General features: G+C 41.0%; 1 protein-coding gene and 1 pseudogene across 1 annotated transcript in view; both read right to left on the bottom strand.

Moving 5' to 3' along the window:
* LOC135199706 (uncharacterized) overlaps positions 1 to 16,415 on the bottom strand; it is an 85,897-nt gene that overhangs the window by 10,799 nt on the left and 58,683 nt on the right.
* On the bottom strand, positions 217 to 14,016 carry LOC135200368 (uncharacterized; annotated as a pseudogene).

Genomic DNA, 16,415 nt, shown 5'->3' with positions numbered 1-16,415 from the left:
TTTGCATTAAAAGTTTAGTCAAAAAAGATACCTTTGACAGAAACCATTTGAGAAGATGCATTATGGCAACTGACCCTTTAGTTGGCAATGGAGATGAAAATATATGTGTTACATTATATGTACTAATATATATTGTATATATATATATAAATCATTTAGTATAAATAAGTCAACAATTAATGACAAATTTATACAAGTATGTATAATTTATAAAAATTATACATAATTATGTTTATTATAATGCACATTATATACAAAACTGCACCTAAAAAATGACATCCTAGTAAATTACAGTAAGTATTGTAGTATATTTACAGAATAATGTACAAATCTCAGAAAACATTATGCTGGTACAGCTACTGAGGTATTCAATGCTAGTACCTTACCGTTTATGTTCTTTACTTCATAATAATTACTATTCTTATTTTTTGCTGGTCAAGCAGTCCAAAAATACAATTGTTTCTAATATCTTAAAATTATTGGGATACACATTTCAAACACTTTAGTTACAAGTAAACTATATAGTAGCATAACAATAAAATTCATAATAGTGTAGCTGATAATTACATAAGTCCGCTAAGTTAACTATTAAGTTGAGGTGCTACTTGTAGTTAGAAGATGTTTGGTTAGAGAAACAATAAAAAAAACTCAGATTAATGGTAACTGTGTCTTTTAGCTTGTATATAGTATAGCCAAGGGGTACCATATTTTCAAATATAGAGGCACTCATCATCCTTGTTTCAACATGGCTGTATAATCAAGGTAATCGTTCAGTAGTACAGTATAATTTTTAAACCTCGCAAATGCATTTGTATTATAATAAAAAAATATAAATTCATTTCAACACTTAACTATAACAATAAATAATCCTAATGCACTTCCTTATCAAAAGAATACAGATAATGTTATTTCAAATGACCCAAATACATTGGGGGATCTACAAAACCAAAGGACTTACATAATTCTGATAAATTTAGAGATTCTATATTAAATATTGCTTTCAATGAATGGCACTGGTATGCTCGTACAAACTTCTTGTATGCAACTTTGGCCTTCTCTTGTATACTCTTTTCTTGATTGATTAAATTCAGGACCTAGAAAATGAAAAAAAATATTAGTACATATATATATATTAAGCAAGTGCAGTAAAAAGACACTAAATAAAATAGTAAGGAAGTGTTTTACCTTATTATTTGAAAAAATTCTTTATTCACTAATTTAATAAATAAAAGGGGTAACTACATACTTTTACCGTAACATCCATTGAGAGTAAAGCTAGCACCCTTATTCAACTTTTCTTTTTAAAAAATAGTACCACATCAAGTAAGTTAAACAACAAAGGTCCACAGGTTTATGAAGCCTTCTTAGTCACTACAAGACTGTTGTAAAATCAATGCAGAACCACTAAGTTTGGATGATTGCATACTATGTGCCAGGGCAACCATTCTAACACAATTTGTTGACAGATTATAGAATACCATCGAAGGAATCTGGCTTAGTTTCCTGCAAGTATTTATGCATTCTTCAGCTTATATACCATATAATACTACCGGTACTACAGCATGCATAAAAATAAAATTCACCACCATTATCTCATAAATTTTTACATCTGTAATTTGAGCATTTTCTACTTAATTCCCAATAAACCTTTTCCCATTCGTGCCATTTCTCTATGGTTTTCTGGTCCCTCCCCTAGTGAGCACCCCATCACTTAGAATCTTGAATATCTCCAACTATTTTCCAACCTCCAAAAATCACATCCATCCACTAGAATCTTAGTGTACCCCAGCCATGGATCTCCACAGTTGGTGGTTATCCTTTAAAGAATTTTCTTTGTAAGTACCCTTTACCTCCAGTGATTGTAACTGTTTCTTAAACTTTCATCTGTTTATTAATAGGATAATCTTTTCAACTAGTGGCACAGCAATTTTTTTATGATTTATCTGGGTTGTTGTGTTCCCTTTTTCATTACCACCTCAATTATGAAGTCACAATCCAGCTTGCTGTCTAGTAACAGAAATATCCTAATTCCACCAAGATCTAGCCCTTCACCATAACAAGATCCTCCCTTTCCATACCTTCAGCTCCCTACCCGATAGAAAATAGAGTAACGATAGTTTAGATAGTATACACTACATAAGACAATAACTGTATAATTCATTGATTACCTGATTTTGGATGTCATTCAGTTCTCCTCCAAATTCCAATTCTGTTATCTTTATGTTCATATTATGAAGTATGCTGATAAATTTACTTTCTTCAGGCCTAAGAAATAACAGTGCTTCTCCAATTTGCCCATCACCACGTCCAGTCCGGCCAATTCGATGAATATAATCCTAAAATAATATCAGTATGAAACAGAGCAAGAATTTGCAAGTTTTGTGAGAAAATAAGTTTGCATAATACAAAACACATTTAATTAAAGATACTAAGTACACAACAAAGACCAAATTACCTCAGGTTTATGAGGTGGATCATAAATAATGATCCATTGGACACCCGGTATATCCCAACCTCTCTCAGCCATTCCTGTTGTTAAAAGAATGCCTCTCTTCAGCTCACAGAACTTTGAGTAAGTATTATTTCGTTGGTTTTGTTTTTCTTGACCCTGTTAAAGTAAGACTGCATTAGATACAGTATACAAGTGAAGTTTAAAAACCAAGTCAATGCAGATTTTATATAGGCAGTCCCCGGTTATCGGCGGCCTTGGATACCGGCGATCCGATTTTATGGGGCTTGTCCAGCACCATAAAAATGATATTGTAATGATACAATTAAGTTTGTTCATACTTACCTGGCAGATATATATATAGCTGTATTTTTCCGAATCCGACAGAAATTTAAACACTTACGACACACGCAGTGGGAGTCAGGTGGTTAGTACCCACCCATTCCGCCGCTGGGAGGCGGGTATCAGGAATCATTCCCATTTTCTATTCATAATTTTTATTTCCACTGTCTCCTGAGGGGAGGTGGGTGGGTACTTGATTATATATATCTTGCCAGGTAAGTATGAACAAACTTAATTGTATCATTTACAAGATCATTTTTGTTTCATGAATAAAACTTACCTGTCAAGAATATATATAGCTGAATCCCACCTTTGGTGGTGGGAGTAGACAGAATAGAAGATTTTAGGAAACATATATATGCAGATAATTGATATCTTGATTCCTTACCTGTTAGCATAGCTGACTTCGGTGGGGGGTTACTGCCGCGTAAGTCTGCTTGTGCTACTAGAGTTGCCAGCGAGATAGAGACCTATATAGCTGGTGCACTCCAGATGATCTGTCAACAGGGGCGAGACCACGTGACTAGACCATTGACCATACAAATGAGGGCAACGAAGTAAAACCAAACCACCTGGCGTAGCCTACCAAAAGTATCCACATAGACTAAGCTAATGGAAGGGAGATCCGCCGCAGGCGGTCAACCCCACAACCATAACACAAGTTAAAAACTCCCCTAAACCATTAAAGGATAGGATGAGCGCTACCTCCTGCCCCCAAAACAGTGTCTGCAGCGACGTATGGTCCGAGCGAGTAACAATTTTCGTATGTTGCTTTCACCTCCCGCAGGTAGTGTGAAGCGAACACCGAATTGCTTCGCCAATAAGTGGCGCCCAAAATATCTTTGATTGCCATATTTTTGTGAAAAGCCACCGAAGTAGCAATAGCCCTCAACTCGTGGGCTTTCACTTTCAGAAGCTCCATGTCACTTTCACTACACTTTTCATGGGCTTCCTTAACCGTACTTCTTAAGAAGAACGCCAGTGCATTCTTCGACATCGGAAGATCTGGTTTTTTCACAGAGCACCACAAGTTCTCCGAAGAACCTCTGCATGCTCTGGTTCTCTGCAAATAAAACTTGAGAGCCCTGACAGGACACAGGACTCTCTCAGCTTCAGGTCCCACTAGCTCCGACAACCCTTTGATCTCGAACGTCCTCGGCCAAGGGTTGGAAGGGTTCTCGTTCTTTGCTAAGAACATAGGACTAAGGAACAAACTGCACTATGATCCTTGAACCCATATGCTTGCTTATGACTTGAATTTCGCTAACCCTCTTCGCCGTCGCCAGAGCGGTTAGGAAAATGGTCTTCTTAGTAAGATTCCTAAGCGAGGCTAAATGGAGCGGTTCAAATTGACTCGACATGAGAAACTTCAGTACCACGTCTAAGTTCCACGATGGTACTTTAGGTTGGAGAACTTTCACAGTCTCAAATGATCTAATGAGATCATGAATGTCTCTATCATTCGCTAAGTCGAGTCCTCTATGTCTGAAGACCACAGAAAAGCACGCTTCTGTAGCCTTTAATCGTGGAACGGCTAGTTTCGCTTCTTTCCTAAGGTGAAGAAGGAAATCTGCTATCTGGCTCACAGAGGTTGAGGTGGAGGAAATGCCCTTCCTTCTGCACCAACTTCTAAAGACAGCCCACTTTGATTGGTAAACTGCGATTGAGGAGGGCCTCCTTGCGGTGGCAATCGCCGTTGCCACAGGTCTTGAAAACAAAACCCCTCGCTCTGGCCAACTTCTTGATAGTCTGAACGCAGTCAGACTCAGAGCGGGGAGGTTTTTGTGGTACCTCTCGAAGTGGGGCTCTGAGTAGATCTTTCCTTAGGGGCAGAGTCCTTGGAAAGTCTACTAGGAAGGACATCACCTCCGTGAACCAGTCGACCGCTGGCCAGAAGGGGGCGATGAGGGTCATTCTCGCTCCTTCTGATGCAGCGAACTTCCTCATTACTTCCCCGAGGATTTTGAATGGGGGAAAAGCGTAAATGTCTGTCCCGACCAATTCCACATAGGGCGTCTACTGCCACTGCTCCCGGGTCCAGAACTGGGGAGCAATACAGCGGAAGTCTCTTCGTTCGGGAAGTTGCGAAAACGTCCACATGAGGAACGTCCCCCACAGCTTCCATAGCGCCTGGCATACTTCCTGATGAAGGGTCCATTCCGTCGGCAGAAAAGCTGTCCTTGCCGACTGAGAAGGTCCGCTCGCACGTTTTCCACGCCTGACACAAATCTTGTCAGAATCGTGACGTTTTGCGACTTCGCCCAAATCAGGATATTCCTCGCGATGACGAACAGAGAAGGAGAGTGAGTTCCCCCCTGTTTCCTGAGGTATGCCAAGGCTGTGGTGTTGTCCGAGTTATCTGAACCACTTTGCTGGAGACTTCCTCCTCGAAGAAAACCTTAGAGCAAGGTAAACCGCTGAAAGTTCTTTTAGATTGATGTGCCAGGACACCTGTTCCCCTCTCCAGGTGCCTGACACTTCTCTCCCTCCCAGTGTTGCTCCCCAACCCGTGGAGGACGCGTCGGAGAACAACACTAGGTCGGGGTTCCGAAGCTTGAGCGAAAGTCCTTCCGCAAGCTTCTTTGGATCCAACCACCATTTGAGGTGCTTTTTCACTTCTTCCGTCAAAAACAAGACCTCTTCTAGATCTGTTTGCGTGACCAATTGCTTGAGAGGAAGAACTGAAGTGGTCGGAGGTGCAACCTTCCCAGAGAAACAAACTTCTCCAGTGAGGAAATGGTCCCCAGCAGACTCATCCATTCCCTCACCGAGCATGTTTCCTTCCCTAGAAAGGACGACACTTTGTCCAGGCATTGAAGTTCGCGCCCCTGGGACGGAAAAGCCCGAAAAGCCACTGAGTCCATCTGAATCCCCAGATAGACTAAGGATTGAGAAGGAGTCAGATGCGACTTCTCGAGATTCACCAGAAGTCCCAGGGACCTCGCTAACGACAGAGTCGTGTGAAGGTCCTTCAGACACCTGTCTTGCGATGAGGCTCGAATAAGCCAGTCGTCTAGGTAGAGAGAGATCCTTATTTCCGCAAGATGGAGCCACCTCGCAACGTTCTTCATAAGAACGGTCACACCATCGGCGCCGCCGTGCTGAGACCGAAGCAGAGTGCCCTGAATTGGAAAATCTTCCCTTTCAGGACAAACCGCAGGTATTTCCTTGATCGGGGATGGATGGGGACGTGAAAGTATGCGTCCTGAAGGTCTAACGAGCCATCCAATCCCCCGGTCTTAAAGCTGCAAGCACGGATTGAGGTGTCTCCATCTTGAACTTCTGCTTGGTAACGAAGCGATTTAGACTGCTGACATTCCAGAACGGGGTCGCCACCCCCCCTGACTGCTTCGGCACTAGGAAACAACAGACGGTTTGGTAAAACCCCGGAGCACTCCGGTCGAAGACCTGTTCCACTGCCTGCTTCTCGATCATTTGATCTAGTAGATCTGGAAGCACTTCTGCTTTCTCCCTGATACGACGGAGACAAATCCTTTTGGTGTCCGAAGACAGAGGGGCGGGTAACATCAGGAAAGGAATTCTGTACCCCTTCTTGACGATGTCCAGAGACCAAGCGTCGGCACCTCTCTCTTCCCAAGCTTTCGCGAATGTAGAAGCCTGGCTCCTACCGGTGTCTGAAGGACTTCCCTCTCACTTCTTGCTCTTGGAAGGAGCGGGAGTCTTGCCTCTGAAAGAGCCTCTTCCTCGAGGGGCTGGCTTCGAGGAAGAAGCGGATCGAAAGGGCTTCGATTTCTTCAAAGCAGAGGACCCAGAAGACGAAGAAGAAGTAGTAGGCTTCCTAGAAGACTGTGCCAGAAGGTCTTGGGTTGCTTTCTCCTGGAGACTGGCAACGATGTCCTTTACCATAGACTGGGGGGAAGAGATGTTCTGAGAAAGGAGCGAAAGAAGATCCGCTTTTTGCGCTGGTGAGACCGACTTTGCAGTAAATTGCAAAAAAGTGCTCTTTTCTTAAGCATCCCGTGCTGAAATGAGCAGCCAATTCCTCAGAACCATCCCTGACGGCCTTGTCCATGCAAGACAATACACTGGACAGCTCCCCCAGACTGATGGAATCAGAAACTCCTGGACCTGGCATCCAATACTCCAGGCACCAGTCAAGAAAATTAAAGACCTCTAGTGTCCTGAAGAGGCCTTTAAGGTGAAAGTCTAACTCACTATGTGTCCAAGAGACCTTCGAGGAAGACAGAAAAGATCTTCTGGTGGCGTCTACAATACTACCAAAGTCTCCTTGAGCTGAGGCTGGAAGCTTAACTCAGACGTTTTCTCCCGTCTCATACCACATACCAGCTTTGCCACCGAGTCTTGAAGGTGGTAAAGCGAAAGAAGTCTTGCCTGAAGCTTTCCTCTTTTCCATCCAATCATGGACCTTTCTAAAAGCTTGCTTCGTAGAAAGCGACTTCTTCATTCTCACAAAGCCCGAGATCTTAGTAGCTTTGGAAGACGAAAACTGAGAGGGAGGAGTACGTGGAGCTTCAGGTTGGAAAGTGTCTGCAAAGACTGACTGTAGCAAACGAGTCAAACCTTGTAGTCCGTCGAACTGGAGCCAACTGCTGTTCTTCGTCCCACTTCGACGAAAGCGTCACTAATTTCCTCTTCAGACACTGGAGAAGTCGGAGGAAGTAAAGAAGAGTCCGAGCTTTCTCAAAAGAGAAAGAGTGGCGAACTAGGAAGAGTTCCCCGTCCTCCGCTTGTGCTTGCGGAAGTGGAAACTGAAGTCCGTAGGCGCGCGTTTGGCTGTCCGAAGCCAATCTACTGGCGCCGACTGAAGCGCGCTCAAACGCCGCAGGTGTACACCTGGCGTCCACTGGTGCGCGCTGAGCGTCCACTGGTGGCGCGTCGAGCGTCCACTGTGCGCGCCGAGCGTCCACTGGTGCGCGCCGAGCGTCCACTAAAACTCGCTGAGCGTCCACTGGCGCTCGCGAAACTTGCACCGAGTCACGCTCGGCGTGCCACTTAAAGCGCCGTTTGACTTTCACAGAAGCGCGTCGGCATCTAAAGAAAACGCGCTTCTTATCCACAAGTCAGTTCGTAGCAGCGGAAACAACCGACTTCACGAGAGCGAGAAACGAATTTCTCGCCTCCTCTAGAAAGTTGCTGGGGAGCAGAACGAACTCTAGAGGGAGACTCAAACGGAGAGAGAGACGAGCGAGAGATGGGAGAGGGAGAAACGCCTCGACCTCTTCACAGGAAGATTGTCATCCTTCTTACGGCGACGTGGAACAGTCTCTCTCGAAGGAAAAACATCTCGAAGTTGCTGCTGAAGAGATGGAGAATCTTGCTTGTAGGTGAAGCCTCCTTTTCTGGGGAGGGGCTGATCCTGTGAGCAGGCGAGTGGCGAGGGGACGCCTCTTGCTACTCCCAGGAACCGCCACTTCACGCACCTTAGAGAGCGACTGCGGCGCTCGAAAGAAACCATCGAGGGAAGACTCCGCCTCCGAATAATCCTTACGCTTCTTCTGCGGAGGAAAAGCAGCAAACGCACTATCAGGCGACGAGCAAGTTCCGGAGAACAACTTGGACGTGAAGCGTCCCCCGAACGCGAGCCGTCCTTTTTCAGCGGACGTGATGCGGTATGAGAGCTCCCCCCCTTGCGCGGGGAGGAAGCTTCAGAAGAAGAAAAGCACTCCTTGAGAAGACGTGCACGCGCCACGCTCCTTGGCAGTCTGGGTAGGTTCGTCAGAAGCTGCCGAAGGCACGCCAGATCGGTGGGGGTTCCTCGTAACCCTCCTTCGACTTTCGACATGCTCTCTCCCGTAATCTGGGAGTCAAGCAGAGGTCTAGGTCTAGAGCGGAATGAGGCCGATCTGACGCACCCTCCACTACACAAGGGGCACTTTCACTGCACTTCTCTTCACTTTTGCTCTCCAGAGCTAACACTTTTGATTCTAAGTTACGAATCGATTCAAGAATTAGCGAATAATGTATTACCTTCTACGACCACTGTCTCAGGGGCCGGAGGCAACACTACAGGGGTAGGAGCATAATCTACAGAAGGAGGTTTAGCAGGAGAATAATTTAAATCTTGCCTACCTGAAAACACTCCTGGAGGAAGACCTCCTTAACCTATCTCGCTCAAGTTTCTTAAGATAGGTTTCATACGCCTTCCATTCCGACTCTGTTAATCATTAACACTCCTTACAACGACTTTCAAACGTACATTCATTCCCCCCTGCAAACTTTACAAACAGAATGTGGGTCTACTGAAGCTTTCAGAAGCCTACCTCTACATTCGGACATAGAACAAAATCTAGCGCTAGCAGAACTAGACCCTGACATCTTGATCAAAGAAAAATCAATACCAAATTCAAATCAAACCAAAGTCAACGTGTGCCAAGCCACCGATCCAATTCAGATACCAAGAAAAACCAAAAGGGATACTCAAGTAGCTAGTAAGTTTCCAAAATCTGGACGGAGGTGCTGCAAACAGGTGTTTTCAGCACCGGCGACAGAAAAATTATGAATAGAAAATGGGAATGATTCCTGATACCCGCCTCCCAGCGGCGGGAATGGGTACTAACCACCTGACTCCCACTGCGTGTGTCGTAAGTGTTTAAATTTCTGTCGGATTCGGAAAAATACAGCTATATATATATCTGACAGGTAAGTTTCATGAACAAATTGGCGATTTATAGTGGCATAATGGGCCGAGTTACGGTTATTGGCGCCATAAAACAATAAGGGTTCTTATGGCGCGCTATTAGGGTGCTTATGGCGTGGCCATAAGGGTGCGCCTGTTTATGGCGCCATAAATTGCCAAGTTTTGTTTAATGGCAGTTTTTGCTTATCTGCACACCCCCGGGGAAAGGAAACCCCTGCCGATAACCGGAGACTGCCTGTACAATGATTTAGTAAAATAAATAAAGAACACAGTCCACATTTTTTCTGAAATGAAAATTATCCAATGAATTTTGAAAATCATGGGCGAGACAAATGTAACTACCCATGAGTACCTTTGTGTGATGGCTTTACAGCATATAATAAAAAATACTACAATAAATGTGATACAAGGCTGACATTCTTTGCTCTGACTAACACCTTACTATTTTAACCCAACCCCAAATGCAAAAACTTCAGCAGAAAAATGCACCACTTACCATGGAATACAGAACAGGAAGATCAAAATGTGCCAATACCTCATTGTGGAACTTGACAGAATGGCAAGAATTGAAGAATACTATGACTTTCTTCTTTCTAAGAGTTTTCAGGACTGTGATAAGCATTGATAATCTGTCACTTGCTCCTACAGAATATACCAACCTGGTATAGGATATATGAAAGTATTAGAAAATATCATGTTGCCCAGACATTTAAGTTTAAAAATAATTTAAACGTATCATTTCATACAAACATAGTTCTTACTAAAATATGAGATTGTTGAAACAGAAGAGTACAGGATTCATTAATTTGCAAGAAAAATCAATGAGAGAAAAGGTAGCTGGGTGGGGGATTCAACCTTGAGTGATTCTTACAATGCTACATAAGTTAACAAAGTGAACAGTACACCCCATGGAAGCACCACTCGACGTGAGTATAAGGTATGGGGTGGGCAATAATCAACTCCTCAATGTTTGTAATTCATCAGTAGCAATTCACTCCACAGATATTAAATGCTTTGAAGATGTATAATCAGGAAAAAGGAATTCTATGTAAACTGAAGGTTTGTGTGTAATATAAATTCTAAACTCTACAAATTTATGTATATTCATAAAAATAAATAAAAATCCTTTTATTCCTGAGCAGCTAACCAAATGGTTCCTAGCCACGTAAAAAATATCTAACACTTCGGGCCAGCCCTAGCTAAACTGAGATATAATTTTGACTTGATTTTTAATTCCTGGCAGCAGAGAAAAGTAGAGAAAGAAATAAAGGTGTGCACCCTCTGAACTACAAAATATGGCATACGTAATCTCTTAAAGACTAAAAAAAGCTACTGATAACTAATTTTTAAGTTGTGGACATCTTCATTGGATGCTTTGACATGATTGGTAAGTGTCAGGAACGTGGATTCCTTAGGTCAAGTACAACACCACAAGCAAGCATGAAAGTAGTAACAGTAACTGCAAACATCTGAATTAACCTAACCCAATATTTGTCTAACCGTAGAGAAAGGGATAAATATAATGGGTAACTACGAGATGATCCACCACCAAAAGACAGTTTTGTGGATTCATGACTCTGGATATTGACAGCAAATATAAATGTATACAAAACTGCAAATCATTCAAGAATTTTATGCCACACCAGCTTAAATACAGTCATAATGAAATTTGTTATAACTCAGGGAAATGGCATTCTAAAGTGGACACTTGCCCACTATACCAATAGAACTTGGAAATTTTTTTCTCTAATAGGAAGGTTATTTTGTACATCTTAAAACACAAAACATCTAGAAAAATTTATCTTCAGCAGCAAACTGCCTTTACAGCTCAAGAAAATACATAAAATATCTACTACTTTTTGTTTGATTTGCTCAGTGGTTGGCAAAGATTTTTCCTCAGTGCTATGTGTCTAAAATCACTTTCTTCTTGAAACACATCCTTGGCTATCTTTAAACAATCATCAGAAACAGTAGCACTTACTAATATTTTTTGCAATTTATCTGAAAATGAACAGAAATGTTATTCATAAACCTCAATAAAACAAACTCCTTTCTGATATCAGCATCAATATATCAAGGAAACCAAAATCAACCTGTAATTCTTTAAAAAAAAAAATATATCAGTACAGCAGAACTACCTGTTGGGAGAAATGAATAAATCTTCCGCAACTGATCTGTGTGTGTGCTGTCATGAAGTAACTTATCAGCTTCGTCAAGGATGAGTACTTTTAAATTCTTGACATTAAGGGGAGTACCTTTTCCTGGCTTCAGCACTTTACAAAGTCTCCCTGGCGTTGCTACTACAATGACTGCCCCTGATGCAGAAGAATAAAAATGCACAGGTTAAGTGCTTAAGCATCAAAACCATGACTACTTGGCTGTTTGGTATAGCTTAAAATAAAATAAACAGTTCTTTTTCAGCTTAATAACTGATGGATTCTTCCAATTACTATAAGATTAAGAAATACTGTATCTAAAAGACGACAAAGTCTTCATTTACATTACTCTAGAATTTCAAAACTTGTTATACACATGAAAAAAAGGAACTTGAACAGATTTTGAGACCTAAAAATATGAGTATAGCCTTCTATCATGCAAGGTGACTTCTGGGGGTGAAATGCACGCAAAAAGCTGCTGCAAGCACAAGGCAAAAAAATGAGTCACACTGAAATTTAGCCTAGCCTAGGCTATCTAGCGACCATATAACCAAGCAAAAACAGATTACTAATGGATGTTGCATCAACCTTCCTTTAGAAGGCCATATTTTCAGATCTTTGAGTTGGATGTCAAAGTTTAACTCTAGGGATACTGCAATGTAAATAAACTATTTTCCCTACCACAGGTAACTGACAGTAAATAAAATATATAAAAATATATCTACATATATCAAATGGAATCCCCTGCAGTTTCTAGGTCTTACCTCTTTCTAAAGGTGCTTTATCTTTATTACCACCAATAAGTTGATAAGGAAGAAAGGTTATGGGCATCCGCTAAGGTCTTCACTAACTGAGCAGTCTGTTGAGCGAGTTCTCTTGTAGGAGATATTACAAGAGCTCCAACACCTGTAAAGGTTTAATGATAAATACATAGGTACCTAATTTTTTAAACTACAAAATTTTTCTACTAAATCCTGCTACTTAACATGAGCCTTTAATAGTGGTAGCTATGATCTCCAGACATACCTCATAAGATCATATATAAGTATGCACCATAGGCCCCTGACGACCTTAGTGGTGTGGTAGTAACTAGTCATTCTGTATAGTCTGTTCCAGCCACAACCTGGAGGGGTTACGAGGAGGGTCAGTGTTTATTAAACAAATTAATGTGCTTATGAGTATGAAAAAAAAGGTTAATTTTAGTTTTAAAAAGTATAAAATTATCAGAATATCATCAAGAACCTGGAACCTGAAACTGTAATGTACTAAAGGACCTTGGCAAGTAAAGGATTGATGCTCCAAGTAGCTTGAAGCTAATATAGGATCAAATAAAAATTGGGCAATGTTAGAAGAGTTATAGATTGAACTTTGCATGTGAAGGCACAATGGTAGAAAAAATGCTTACCAATCCTAAGAGGGGGACTTCCCTGTAGCCATATTACGGACAGTATTTACATCAACGTTAAAACTAAAAGCAAACAAAACTGACTTAATGACCCTTGTCTTTTAAGTTACATACATACTTGCTTGATTCAAAAGTGGAAGAATAATCTGAATAAATTTTGACATCCTAGAAGAATGTATTTTTACTAACATCCTGTTACTCTGACATAGCACAGGCAGGATCTTTCTTGTTATACAGCTACACAAGCTGAACTGGAGTAACTATAGGTGCTGCTTGGAGGGAAGAATGCAAAATCTTTCCGCTTAAAAATAATTTGTTAATCAGGAGGTACTAAGCAATATGCAAAAAAATTATACTATTGTACATAACCCCTCATAGTACTGTCCATACTTATAAGTAAAAACAGCTACCCAGAACAAAGAACTACTTTACACTCACTAAAAATTATGATGAATTCCACGTTCAGTATTACTATAAACAGTACCCTAAACTGAATTCTGAAATAATATAAACATTCTAAGAAAAGAAGTGCTTTTCAAAGTGGAAAATAAAATCATAATGAAAAAACTAACTAATGTACGTACAATACAATATTCAAAGGTACTGTACAATAACTATGCCATAAAAGCTAACACCAAACAAAATATACAGTAGTGAACTTTTACATCGGTATACTAAACCATAAATACTTTTAACATAAAACAGTAGAAAATGCCATTATTACAAAAATGAGCCTAACTATATAATTGCAAAAACGGCCTCATCACCTCACACCATGGGAGTCCTTGAATTTATTTCATAGCTCTTAGCCATTTACCCAATGTAGGAACCAAATAAAAAAATGCAAGTGTCGTTGCCAGACCCAGGTTCGAGCCATGGATATAACAGTTCTCCTTTGCCAGCAAGCGTGGTAACACTTTCAACTGGATTTTTGTGAGCTGAGTAAAACCTAAAGCCTTCAGTTTTCTACTGTGGTTGATGAGCAAAGGCCTTTTTCAGACAACTGTTCTACGAAACAAGCAGACAAGATACTTGGAGCAGCCATGCCTGAAAATAGGAAAGAAGTCAGAACTCTGACATTACATTTACAATTTGTGGTAACTAACTGCACCAACAATATACTTCATAGGAAATGCAGTTTTTTCATGAAAAGAGAAAATTTTTCTTTCGTTTATTAAGTATCTTAAAGACAAAATCTATTTTATAATATAAAACCAATGAGAATAACATGCACCTATCATTAAGTCAGCAGCTCCTTGGACACTCCAAAAAAGGAGAAAGGAAAGAGCCTTCCCTACTAGAAAGCGTTATACCTATGGGTTAACACAACATCCCCAAAAAAAGGCTGTGTAAATAAAGTGCTGAATATACATAACGCATCCTCAACATGCAATATAGTCTTATGCTATAATTCATAACCCTCTTATATTTCCATATTCACATGACTTAATCACAGCATCATCATTCTGTCTGTGCACTTTCTGCATACCCATCTTGGTCCAGCCCTTCAACTACCTCAGGTCCTCTATCAATGACTTCCTACTGGTACCATCCTGCTACTTCTATTATTTCCCCTTTTTCATATCTGAATCTGTTCATCTTACCTTCTAATCATGTGTAAAAAACCCTCTTAATTTTTGAAATTTGTCAAATCTTAGCTTCTGGAGACCACAGCTCTCAGAAACTGATTATTCGTAATATCTTCGAAATTCACTCTAGCTACTAGTCTCAGAATATTGTGTTCTCACTTTTAGAAAATCTCCACCATTTTTTTTAGGGACCCGTAACTCTGTTGAAAATGCATCATTAATATTTTCTTCACTCCGCTCATACTCAAAGCATAAATCAGGAGTCACTCTAAACTGCTACTCATCACTGTAATGGTAAATTCAGCCACTTCCCGAAAATCACTTTTTATTCCTTGAATTATTTATCATTTTCTCAGGTGACTCTTAACTTCTTTAGATACAGTAACACCTAAACTTAACACTCTTTAATGTATCAGGTAAATTTCTGTATTCTGACTACATTTTAGATGAGAAATATTTTTATATACATCTAAAACGGATCCTCAAGTTTTAGACTACGAAGTAAGTGGGACTGCTGTTAGCTGGAGGATATCTAGAAAACCAAAAATGATATTGTTATGATACAATAAAGTTTTTATGCATACTTACCTGGCAGGTATATATATAGCTGTATTTTCTGAAGTCCGACAGAATTTAAAAAACTTCCGACACACGCAGTGGTCGCCAGGTGGTTAGTACCCACTTCCCCGCCGCTGGGAGGCGGGTATCAGGAACCATTCCCATTTTCTATTCATCATTTTTATTTCCACTGTCCCCTGAGGGGAGGTGGGTGGGTACTTGAATAATATATATATCTGCCAGTTAAGTATGAACAAACTTTATTGTATCATAACAATATCATTTTGCTCATGAACTTACCTGTCAGATAGATATATATAGTTGAACCCCACCGTTGGAGGTGGGAAGGGACAGAATAGAAGGATTTTGGGAAACAAATGCATGCAGATGATTTACATCTTGGTTCCACTGTAGCATAGCCGACTTCGTGATTACTGTCACCCAAGTCTGCTTCTGCTTTACTAGAGTTGCCAGCGAGGTAGAGACCTATGAAGCTGGTGCACCCAGATGATCTGTCAACGGGGCGTGACCACAATGTGACTAGACCATATTGACACATACCATGAGGCTAGAAGTAAAATCAAAATAAATATATATATATAATTATATATATCACCACCTGACCAACCTAGCAAGTTAATGTGTGTTAACTAAGGCTTCAGAGTTAAGAAGTCGCCGTTGTCAGCGACTCCACAACTAAATTAAGAGCTCTTCCTAACCATTTTCTACAGGATAGGATGAGTAGTACTTCTTTCACCCCCAAGATTGTGTCTGCAGACACGTATGGCCCTAGCGAGCAGCAGATCTCATAGTGCCATCTTCACATCTCGCAGGGAGTGTGAAGTGAACCCAGAGTTGCTTCGCTAAAACATGGTACTCAGGATGTTGCTGAGTGCCATGCTCTGTTGAAATGCTTCCGAGGCCGCGCCCTCACCTCGTGAGCATTCAGATAAAAAGCTTTCAAATCTTTGTGCAAACACAATGAAGAGCACTTTTTGAAAGAAACTCCTTAACCTAAAACCAGGGTGTACTTCGATATGGGCAAGTCTGGTCTTTTTCGGAAACACTGCAGATTGCCCGACTGACTTCGACTTTCTTGATTTTAAGTAGATAAAACTTGAGAGACCTGACAGGGCACAGGACTCTCTCTGGCTCCTGCTAACTTGTGCCATCCTTGCTTCCAAGATCCTGGCCCAAGGACAAAAAGGGTTTCCATTCTTAGGCCATAACGAAAGGCTTAGAGAGCACACCTCCTTGTGTTCTCTAAAGCCAAAACTTGTGACGATGGCTTAAAATC

Source organism: Macrobrachium nipponense, chromosome 26 (genome assembly GCF_015104395.2).
Source record: "Macrobrachium nipponense isolate FS-2020 chromosome 26, ASM1510439v2, whole genome shotgun sequence".
In the NCBI taxonomy this organism is placed as follows: domain Eukaryota; kingdom Metazoa; phylum Arthropoda; class Malacostraca; order Decapoda; family Palaemonidae; genus Macrobrachium; species Macrobrachium nipponense.
The sequence above is the reverse complement of the archived record's forward strand: the minus strand, read 5'-3'. Positions and strand labels throughout refer to the sequence as shown.